The sequence below is a fragment of the Camelus ferus genome, chromosome 27 (assembly GCF_009834535.1).
Source record: "Camelus ferus isolate YT-003-E chromosome 27, BCGSAC_Cfer_1.0, whole genome shotgun sequence".
NCBI lineage: Eukaryota > Metazoa > Chordata > Mammalia > Artiodactyla > Camelidae > Camelus > Camelus ferus.
Genome location: NC_045722.1, coordinates 7109052 through 7119484, shown reverse-complemented (window position 1 = coordinate 7119484; position 10433 = coordinate 7109052). Strand labels below are relative to the sequence as shown.

General features: G+C 39.7%; 1 non-coding gene across 1 annotated transcript; it reads right to left on the bottom strand.

Moving 5' to 3' along the window:
- Positions 1-6372: 6372 nt before the first annotated feature.
- TRNAK-CUU lies at positions 6373-6445 on the bottom strand. Its single transcript has one exon. It is a non-coding gene; the product is annotated as a tRNA-Lys (tRNA).
- Between the last annotated feature and the right edge of the window lie 3988 nt (positions 6446-10433).

Genomic DNA, 10433 nt, shown 5'->3' with positions numbered 1-10433 from the left:
CATCCCCCACCCCCACCCCCACGCCGCGACCGCCTAGGGTTTTTAAAGCCTAGATTTGATTCTCCGTGTTGTTGGCGGCCAGGGGAAGGGAAGCGGTGCATCACTGGGATAAAAGAATGGGAAAGGCCCAGTTGCGGAGGCCCATTGGGCAGTATAGAGCAACAATGACGTGGGCTTTGGACTGGTCTGAGCGGTAAAGGCTGCCTTTGAAGCGTATTTTCAAGAGACTCTGGTAGTTTCCTCCCGGGGAAAGCTTTAGGGCCAGCAATCTGGCAAGGGGGGGGGGGGGGGTAATGGAGTCTGCGTCTGAAAATTTCTTTGTGCAGCAAGCTGGCTGCCAATTCATTTGGTGGGACTGATGGCCCTTTGTCGTCTCCTACTCCTTCCTTCCCCAGCCTGGCCTCTGAGGACGAAGGAGGGAGACACTAGGCAGGCCGAGGGGTCGAGCCTTGGCATTTTGAGGTGATGGAGTTCTGCCCCCCGTGAAAGAGGCCAGCATGAATACCACGTAATACCAAAGTCGGGGTTCTGCACCTGCCCTATTCGTGCAATTTTTTGTAACCTAATTTCTTTGAGCTTTTATTGAATATACACACTGCTAAATGAATTTACTCGCATCCTCTCCCCTGTTGAAAAAGCCCGTAGTTTCCTCAGCTGCAAAATTAATAGCACCTTTCCATTGGTTTACTGTGAGAATTTCATGGAAAGGCTTAGTGCAGTGTTGGACAGTGAATTACTGTTCAGCACACGTAGGGGAGGATAAATCCCACAGTCCTTAGCTTGGTATTTTAAAGGCCTTCCACAGTCTCCAGCCATCTTCCAGGCTTTACTCTTGTCTCCATACCTTTTCTAAACCCCCCGTTGAACGTGGTATATATGCACCCCGACAATTCCAGACCCCTCTCCCGTTGTCTGACTCCAATTTCTAATGCAATCTTCGTTTAACACAACCCCTTCGTTGACCACAGAAAACCACAAAGAACCCTCATTCTATTTATCTGTACATCATCTGGTCTGTACTACTAATTAGAGTGCCAAAGAAAGGGGCAAGCGCCTCTTTGTGACCCCACCACCACACTAAAACTCCAAAGTACACGTCTTTTTTTTTTTTTTTAACGTTTTAAACACTGTAATACTTAAAACTAATTCAATAATTCCAAAAAATCTTAATAAAAAAATGAAGATAGTGAAAAGTCCCTTTCCCACCTCAGTCCCTCATCTGTGCCCAACAGTTGCTACTATTATAGCTGTTTTGAGTATCCTTGCAAAGTCTCTTTATTCTAGCGCCCTTTTTGTGTTCTTTCTCCATTTCCATTAAACTCAATTTTTTGCCTTATTTTTTAATTATATAAGTAATATTCAAATATTTGGGTTGTTCATGATGCCACAATTCAGAGGTATAAAATACAGGACAAAACTTGAGGAATCTTTTTATTTTCCTTTTTTACCTCCCCCATCCTTTGGCATGGACATTTTTCTATACTCCCTAATTGTTTTTTTTCTTTTACTGTAAATAGGACTACATATTGTTCTTTTTCTTTTTTAACTTAATGATATGGCTTAGAGGTCATTCCAATTACGTTTGGTGCATGACATACTGTATTAAAAATAGACTATATTTATCTAACCTTGGTTCTGATGCTGGACATTTAGATTGCTTTCAATTTTTCACTGTTAGAAACTTTCACTGTTAGAAACACTGTCTTTCAACCTAAACCTTTCTGCATATTGCTTTTTTATTTTTAGGACCCTAGTTGTAGAATTACTGAGTCAAAGACTGGGCATTTTAAACTTATGAAAGGCTTCATAAACTTACATTTTAACCAGCAATTTAAGAGAGGGCTTGTTTTCCCACATCCTTGCCAAATATGATATTATCAGTCTCTAAAAATTTGTTTTAACATAAGAAGTCATGTTATGTAAAGAAAGCCAGACACCAAAAAGAATATACTTTAACAATGGTGTTAGAAGTCAGGATAGTGCTTAACTGTGGTAAAAGGGGGAAATTGACAGGAAAGGGGCATTAGGGAACTTCAGGGTGCTGGAAATGTTCTGTAACCTTAATCTGGTGTGGTTGTAGGGCTGTTTACAAATGTAAAAATTCATCAAGTTGTACACTTATGACTAATGCACTTTATCATAACTATACTATACCATAAAAAATCTTTAAAGTTACTTTATTTTAGATTTTATTCTGCAAATTTCAAACATATGGAAAAGTAGAAAGACCAATACATCTCAATTCAACAATTATGAATATTTTCCCATATTTGCCGTGTGTATACATATGTGTGTGTGTGTCTTGTGTGTGGTGTGTGTGTGTATGTGTGTGTAGACATCAGGACCTATTGTGCCTGATTTCTTTACTATGTACTTCCAAAATAGAAAGGCATTCTCCTACATACCAAAATACCATTATCACACCCGGTACAATTAACAATAATTCCCTAAAATCGTATAATTCCCATTTCACATTTCCTCCCTTGTTCCTAAAATATTGTTTATCTCCGTATGCCTGTTGCTTGTTTTTTTCAAAACAGAATCCATTAAATGACAGTGTGTTGCATTTGGTTGTTTTAAACCTAGACATGAAGTTCTTAAGGTAGGAGTCCATGGATGTAATTCAAAGGGTCCATGAACTTGGATGGGGTAAAAAGATTACATCTTTATTTTCCACAAATTCAAAGTGAAATTTAGCATTACCTTTCATTATAAAGGTAAAACTGATGTATCAGCAGCACCTGGGGTTTTGTCTCAATAAAAATTAGATGTTTTCACATCACGTTACAGTGTTTACATATATCTCAGATCTCATTTACAGTCATCAGTACTTGAAATCACTGTACTCATTGGGCCTGTTGCTAGATCTTATTTAATGCGTTAAAAATGAAGCATATTTTAAGATATTTTGATAGCTGTGATTCAATATAATTATATTCCTTTATAATCCTTTGCTTTTCATTTTATACATTTATAAAAATTCTGGAAAAACAGTGTATTGGCTTCACCAGACTGCCACAGGGGTGGGAGGGATGCCCTTGGCACAAACAGTCCACCCACACACATACACTTCATTATTAGTAGTGTTAGTATTGGTTCATGACGTTTGCTTTTTGAAGAACCTGATTCTTTTGAATGTCTGACACTCTGCATTTGATGGTTTACTCATGGTGTTACTTAACTCATTTCTCTTTTCCCTATATTGCCTATAAACTTAAAGTTGCATCTATCTATAGACTTGATTAGCTCTAAAGTTGAGTGTTTTTGACAAGAATATTTTATAGGTGATGCTATGTACTTCTCATTGCATCACATCAGGAAGCACATAATATCTGGCTGTCTCATTAGTGATGCTGAATTTGATCACTGGGCCAAGGAGGTTAAAATACTTTTGGGGTTTGCATAATCAAATAGTATTTAAATTTATGGAAAATTTAAACTATGTACAACAGTAAAGGGGGCAGTACAGTGAACCATGGTAAACTCATCACTCAGCCTCCATAGTTATTGATATATGGCCAATCTTGTGTCTTTGGTACCCAATCACTCACTCCTCCCTCACCAAAATACATACACAAAAATCCCAGGTATCATGTCCATTTCATTTCTAAACAAGTGAGTACATATCTCTGAAAGATAAGAGCTTTTTAATCAACATAATACCATTATATTACATTTAAAAAATAATTCCTTAATATCTTCAACTATCCAGTCAGTATTCAGATTCCCAGGATTGTCTCATATAATCTCATGATTGTATTGTGCATGTCTGTCATAATATAATCTTATGATTGTTTGGTTCAAATCAGAATCCAGACATGATCCACACATGATTCATTTGATTGAGTTCACTCTATCTGTCTCTCTCTTTTTCTTGCCATTTACTTATTGAAGAAACTGGACCACTGAGAATTAGCACACTTTCTTCAGATGATTTATTTATAGAATAACTTAATGTAAAGTCTCTGAGTATGAGTTTATTTGTTTAACTTAATGTATCTTTGAATATATTCTTTTAGTACAAATAGTGATGAATCAATGGCCAACATAAATCACCAGTTAACAATGAAAAGAAAATACCCTTTGAGATCATACTCTTTTCTAAATGTTACTTCTGAAGGAGCTGTGATTGTAATGCCCTCACTTGAGCTGAATTAGATGCCCATCTAAACAAACCAGTGCTTTTCCTATGGCTTCTGAAATGAAATGAAGATGATGGCGACTACTTAATATAAGGTATACTAAAATAAACTTAAAATCAAAATCACCTCCCAATAGAACACTGATCATTTCCTGGGGCTATTGATACTGACCTGGGTTCTTGAACTCCTTAGTTAACAGAAATTGGTGACAGGCCAGAAAAGAAGTTCAGGCAAAGCTTTACTGGGCTCATGCTACACCACAAAGGAGTGAAAATAAGTTAACAAGTTTCCTTGCCCCTGAATGGGGGTGAACTGGTCCCTTAAATGGGGTGAGGGTAGGGGCAGATCTATGGGTCAGGCCAGAGGGGTGGCTTAGGAGGTTGGTCCACCTGCTTGGTTGTGCTGTGGTGCAGTGTTCATGCCCAACACCCCGCTTTTGCTCCTGACAGCTCAGAAGTGGCAGCTGGGTTGTTACCCTTTTTGTATCTTGTTGTTCTTTGTATGCTGTTGTTCGAGGAGACACACTTGTCCAGCTGCAATCATTGCAGCAAAGAGTCCCAGAGCCCTGGTCCCAGTCTGTCTCACTACCATAACAAAGTACCGTAAACTGGATGGCTTGACGAATGTATTGTCTCATGGAGGCTAGGCATCCAAGATCAAGGTGTTGGTCGGGATGGTTCTTTCTGTATGCCACGAGGGAGAATCTGTTCCAGGGCTTTCCTCTAGCTTTTGGTTGTTTGCTGCAATCTTTGGCATTCCTTGGCTTATAAACACATCACCCTGATCTCTGCCTTCTCTTCACATGGCATTCTCCCATGTGTTCAAATGTGCATTTCTCGGTGCATGCCTGTGTCTGTATTTCCCCTTTTTATAAAAGACACCAGTCATACTGGATTAAGAGCCCATTCTACTCTGATAAGGCCTTATCTTAACTGATTACATCTGCAACAACCCTATTTCCAAATAAGTTCACATTGTGAAGTACTAGGGGTTAGGACATCAACATATGAATTTCAGGGGGACACAAATTCAACCCATGACACTGATCTTCAATTTAAAATGGAATATGTATTTAAAAGTAAATACATCTTCATTGACTTCTCATCAATTTACCAGTTTGCTTTTCCTCCAGCAGTTTGCTTTCTGAAAAATTCTACTTTACCTCTCATCACCAGAGATTATTCCTTTGTAATAATAGGAGTATTTAGGGATCTTCATTTCTGATTCTGAAATTTTCCATGTGTTTCTTCCAAAGTCTGAAATTGTGTCTTGAATTGGTGATGATAACACATGGTAATTGTGGAGAATGTTTGAGAATTGCTGGGAATGACAGAAAATATTTATGACAAGGAAAGAATTTGTAGCTGTGAACATAAAAGCAGTTTTGCCTTGAGAAATTGAGTTATTTTAGGAAAACATATGATAGAAAAGATACTTATTTGCTTTGAGATATGTTGTGAGATTTCAAAACTGGATGCAAGAAGAATTTTCAATTTGAATCACAAACTTAGAAAAAAAGGATATAAAGTCCTGTGTCTGTTCACAATAGCTACCTCATTAGCCAATCACTAAAACAATCTTAACAGTGGTTTTAACAACCTGTAATAATCACTAGCCCTTCCCAAAGGCACAAAGTAAATGAATTTACTTCGTGGAATTCAAGGGTATGAAATTAATGTGCATAGTAAACCCTGTGAATCAGAGCTGATCTCCAAACTGATTTTCAATATTGCAAAGCCTTAAGTTAAAAATACACATTTCAAACATTTCAACAGAGATCACTTCAGCAATATTTATGAACAGTACAATTTCATTAATTTTTCATGCCTCCTATCTCCTAACCTTCGGCATTCCACTGCCTTTCAAATAGACCATTCAGTAACAAATAATTTTCTACACTGATAACCGTTAATTGTGTATTTATAATACGAAATTGTTTTCTAGTTTGATTGCTCCATTTAAACATTTTTTTTTAATTTAAGTATAGTCAGTTACAATGTGTCAATTTCTGGTGTACAGCATAATGTTCCAATCATGTATGTATATACATATATTCGTTTTCATTAAAGATTACAAGATATCGAATATAGTTCCCTATTCCTTTTGTAACTTGTTGGGTCCTAGTAGTTTTTAATGTGTTGAACTGTTTGAAAATAAGAACTTCTGGATCAAAATTAATGAACGTTAGATAAAAATAGCAAATAGAGTGAAAACAGATAATTTCTCAAGCCGCCCAACGTGGGGATCGAACCCACGACCCTGGGATTAAGAGTCCCATGCTCTACCGACTGAGCTAGCCGGGCTGCTGAAAGCATCCCTTTTTCTAGGTCTTCTCAAAGTAATAAGATTATTCTAACTTGTTCCAAGATGTATTTTACCTTTAAATTTTTTCTCAGAATTTTTTGGGTAAAGTTTTCTTTTCTTCTCTACTACTCTCAAAATTGTGTTTCATTTCTGATTCTGTGCGCACAAACTTTAACTGCTTAGTAAAATGTACAAATGGCCCTCTAGTGGTCAGTGGTAAATCGAGCTGCTGCAGGCGATCCCCAACTCCCGCCGGGAGAACGGAAGTGAGCGTCGGGGAGCCTCTTTTTTATTCCCAAATTCCCTTTGGCAGAGCGCTCACCCACTGCGGCTCAGGGGCCCGGGGATGTTCTCGACACCTGCGCGGCCGACTAGAACGCAGGCTTCGGAGTCCTGCGTACCCCCTAGAAAAGATCAGAATCCAAAGCACAGCTGTTCAGCCAGCTGGCCTCTCGCGGCCCCGTGTGGTTTGAGTTTTCTGGCCATTATTCTATGGCACGACGGTGGTTCCACTAAGCCATGTCCCATTGTGCGGACAACAGAAGATTAGCAAAAAGCCAGTTTAAAAAAAAAAGTAAAAAGCTCATGCAGTCTCAGAAATTAATTGAAAACGCCATATGCCGTTTGCTCACACACTGAAAGTTAAAGACGTTTATTATATTGATAGCACCTCTTTGTGGGAAGGGATCATTATTTCAAGCCTTTCCCCACTAAAATGAAAAAAGTTAAAGATTTATTCTGCTTTTCTAGTAGGAACTGTAGTTCCCAGTGACCAAATAGTCCCAGTTCATGAGAGAGTGCCTAAAAATGTAGGATTATGAAAAGCATAAATCGGCAAACCTTTATAAGAAGGATTATCCACTGTGGTAAACCATTACGTTAATAGCGGGTAAGGAACTGGATATTCACACAGGGGCAAAGCAGCACTATACAGGTTACTTCCTAGATGCAAGGGGGGCAATCTAACCGTGTAAAGGAGTTATCAGGCTGTCACCACCCGAACTGAGAAATTAATCCGAGTTTTGCTAGTAGTTTACTAATTTTCAACAAGATTATGTCCTCAGTAGTGATCTACTATGAAGATCAACGGTAATTATTTATTCTAGCCGAAAATATTTTACTTGGATCTATCAACCATTAGCTATTAACTCCAGTTTACAGGAAAGAAAGAGGGATGAGGAACCAGGTGAGTGACACCACAAGGAAGCAATAATGCAAAATCAGAAAGTGGGAAATTCTGCAGGACAACTGACCTGGGGTCTTCAACAAGTAAGTATAATATTTTTTAAAATGACTTTTGCTAGATTAAAAGAGACACAGGGGCCATAATAATCAGATGCAGTAGGTGATCCTGGACTGGATACCATTCTGGATAAACAGTTTTTAAAAGAGTGTGTGTGTCATTATGAATCCTTCTTTCTTTTAAATTGTGATAAAATATACATAGCATAAAATTTACTATTTCAACCATTCTTAAGTGCACAGTTCAGTGACATTAGTACATTCATATTGTTATGCAACCATCACCACCATTCAAATCCAGAATTATTTCATCTTCCCAAATTGAAACTCTGTCCCCATTAAACACCTCCTTATTCTCCTCCCTTTAGCCCCTAGTAACCACCATTCTGTGTTTTTTCTTTATATTTTTGACTACTCTAGGTGCCTCATGTAAGTGTAATTGTACAATATTTGTCTTTTTGTGTCTAGCTGATTTCACTTAGCATAATGTATTCAAAGTTCATTCATGTTGTAGCATGTATCAGAATTTCCTCTCTTTTTATGGCTGAATAAATGCTCCATTTTATGAATATACCACAATTTGTTTATCCATTCATCAGCTGATAGGCATTTGAGTTGCTTGCACCTTTTGGCTATTGTTAATAATCCTGCTCTGAATGTTGATATACAAATATCAATTCCCTGCTTTCAGTTCTTTTGGATGTTTATCCAGAAATGGAATTGCTGGATCATATGGTAATTGTATGTGTAATTTTTTGAGGAAGTTCCTTTGGAATTTTAACCTTTATGTAAGTCACCTCCATAATGCAGGCCTCTTTTTCTTCATCTACAAAATATGGGATGGGGGCAGGGAGAGAAGGGGGCAGAGAGCGAAGGCTAAGAAAGGGAGGGCTTAAGGAGGTCTCTAAGGAGCTCATGAATCAGTGTACAAAAGTGCTGGTCCCTTCCTGAGAGTCTCACTGAGAGAGTACAAGGAGAAAATCTTTTATTATTCTCCAAAAGCACAACTTGATATCCACTAGATGTTGGGCCTGGGGAGGCCCTGGGGTAGAGGATGAAGGATGGGTGTCCAAGGCTGCACAGGCTGGTGGCACAAATGGGGCTTCTCTGCCCTATACCATCTTACCCCAGCATTTCCTTCTCCACTCCCTCAACTACTCAGTGTCCAGGAAGAAGGGATGAAGCCAGGGTCTAGGCCAGCCTGAAACACAAAAACAATTGAAATTTTAGTAAGGAAATCTCCTTGAAAGGAATTGTACCATCTTCCAGTGTTACCATGGAGATGGCTAAGATACGAATGGTGAAGACCTTGGTACTCCCATCTCCTTCCCTCCTCCCTCTGGGTACCAGCAGAAACTAAACCACACTCCTCAGTCATCTAGGGAGATCCTTGCAGCCAGCCTGATCTTTCAGTTATTTCCCTTAAAACTCTCCAAGGTCATCCACTGCCTCAGGATGAAGCCCAAAGTACATACTCCTTAATAAGGCCTGCCTGGTCTTGCCTGATCTTGCTTCAACCTATCTCTCCGGCCTCCACTGCGACCCCCACCTGTACTAGATGTTCCAGCCACGCTGAGCTAGAAAGAGCAAAGCCATGGACTTTTAGATTTCCAGGATGCCAAGAGCACTTCTTCTAAATATTTAAGTTACAGGATAAATGTTTGCTTTTGGCATCTTGTCAGTGTGTTTAATGATAGAATATACAACTTCATTTGGAGAAAAGGTCAAATGTCTGAACACTGTCTAAAATGCCCCTGGGTATATAAGACCCAGAGCAGTGGGGCTTCTGCTGCCCCTTGTATGAGGCCTGGTTCCTGCCTGTGATTTGCTCAGTGTTGTCAGCAAGTCTCTTTCCTGCTCTGGGCTCTAGATTCTTCATCTACATAACAAGGAGGCTGACACACAAAGACCTTGCAGAGCTGTGGCTCCTCTGGCGTCCTGTGCTTCCCTGACCTTCCCTGACCTTCCCTGAGGCCAGCTGGTAGACTCTGGATGGGCTCCCACGCCCTTCCCACCCAGGCCCCAAATGGCATCCTTGCAGGTTGAAAGGACAGAAAGGAAATTGTGAGCCCCGCGTGCTCACAGTGGTGCCATTGTACCCAGCAGAGCCTCTTTGTTCTTTTCAGCTAAATCTCCCAGTCTTCCAGATCAATATCCATCCCCCAACCCCGAAAGGAGTGGGCAGAGGGGCTTCGTGAATGCTATGGAAGTGAGCCAAGAGCATTTAGCAAGCCCTTCATGGTAATATCTGCCACTTAAGGAGTCTCCACTCTGTGGAGCGCTTCCAAGTTCTGAAAAGACCTTCTGCTGGGTTAAACAACTTGTCCAAGACCACACAACTAACAAGTAGGAGAGCTGGGCTTGACACATACCTGTGCTGCAAGCTGGTGCTGGGGAACCTTCAAGGCCTCTGGTTACACGTGCCATAACTGCTATGTTTGCACCCCTTCTCATTTTCCATGACCCAGACACTTTCCTAAGCACTATATTTGTGTTGACTCATTTCAGCCTCATAACAATCCTAGGAGGAAAGTGTCTTTGTTATTATCATCATAAGGAAAAGGAAACTGAGGCACAGAGTAGTTAAGTAACTTGCTCAAAGACTGACAGCTAATGAATCTGTATGGTCAGGCCATTCAAGATGGCTGTTCTCTTGCTCCCTATACATCCCCTGCTTGATTGGTCCCTGCTTACTCACATGACTATCCAATACTCTTCATCATAGGGTTTAATCAGTAACTACCT